A 1,378-nucleotide genomic window follows, 5' to 3' on the forward strand; every position below is an offset into this window, starting at 1 on the left:
ATATATATATATATATATATATATATATATATATATATACACACACACATACATACATATATATACATACATATCAATCAACCTTTATTTATACAGGTAAATCCCATTGAGCCTCGAGGACTCATTTACAAGAGAGACCTGATTTCAACAAAGAAAGATGACAACAATGGACAACAGCAACAACAATAAACAGTTATAAAAAAGCATACTACAGTTTTTTTTTTTTTTTTTTTTTAACAAATAGGATGGCTAAAAGGAAAAGGTAACAAAACAAAAAACAGCTGGATTCCAAGACAAATGTAGAAAACTAACAACAGGAACATGTCAGCATTGGACCCTGCCAGGAGTCCAACAGATTCTTAAAGACACTTAGAGAGGTCAAGGTCGAGAGCTTCAAATCTTTTTGTAAGATATTCCAGGAAACAGGAGCGGAGTAGGAGAAGGCCCTTTTGCCTAGTTCAGTCCTCAATGAGGGAACACTGCAGGTAATAATGTTCTGAGAGCGCACTCCGTAGCTGCACTCACGCAGAGACATGTAGGAGGAGATGTATGAAGGCAGCAGACCAAGAAGTGATTTAAAGATGAAAATATACCAGTGAGAGAGTCTGCGTGAAGTTAATGATGTCCAGTTAACCAGTGAATACAGGGTGCAGTGGTGGGTACGATAATCACAGCCAGTTATGAATCTTAGTGCACCATGATAGACAGCATCCAACATCTGCAGGGTTCTTGTAGGAGCGTTCATGTAAATAATATCACCAAAATCAATTGAAGGAAGGAAAGTCACAGATACAAGGCGTTTTCTAGCATTCAGGGTTAGACAGGGTATACATATACATATATACATATACATGTATACATATAAAAAACTGGATTCCAAAAAAGGTGGGACACTAAACAAATTGTGAATAAAAACTGAATGCAATGATGTGGAGATGGCAAATGTCAATATTTTATTCATAATACAAAATAGATGACAGATCAAAAGTTTAATCTGAGTAAATGTAACATTTTAAAGGAAAATATGTTGATTCAAAATTTCACAGTGTCAACAAATCCCAAAAAAGTTGCGACAAGTAGCAATAAGTGGCTGGAAAAAGGAAATTGAGCATATAACAAACAGCTGGAAGACCAATTAACACTAATTAGGTCTATTGACAACATGATTGGGTATAAAAAGAGCTTCTCAGAGTGTCAGTGTCTCTCAGAAGCCAAGATGGTAAGAGGATCACCAATTCCACCATTAATGCACAGAAAGATAGTGCAACAATACCAGAATGGTGTTACCAAGCATAAAATAGCAAAGACTTTTAAGTTATCATCATCAACCATGCATAACATCATCAAAAGATTCAGAGAATCTGGAACAATCGCTGTG

This window comes from Nematolebias whitei, chromosome 14, assembly GCF_014905685.2.
Source record: "Nematolebias whitei isolate Nwh7 chromosome 14, NemWhi1, whole genome shotgun sequence".
Taxonomy (NCBI): domain Eukaryota; kingdom Metazoa; phylum Chordata; class Actinopteri; order Cyprinodontiformes; family Rivulidae; genus Nematolebias; species Nematolebias whitei.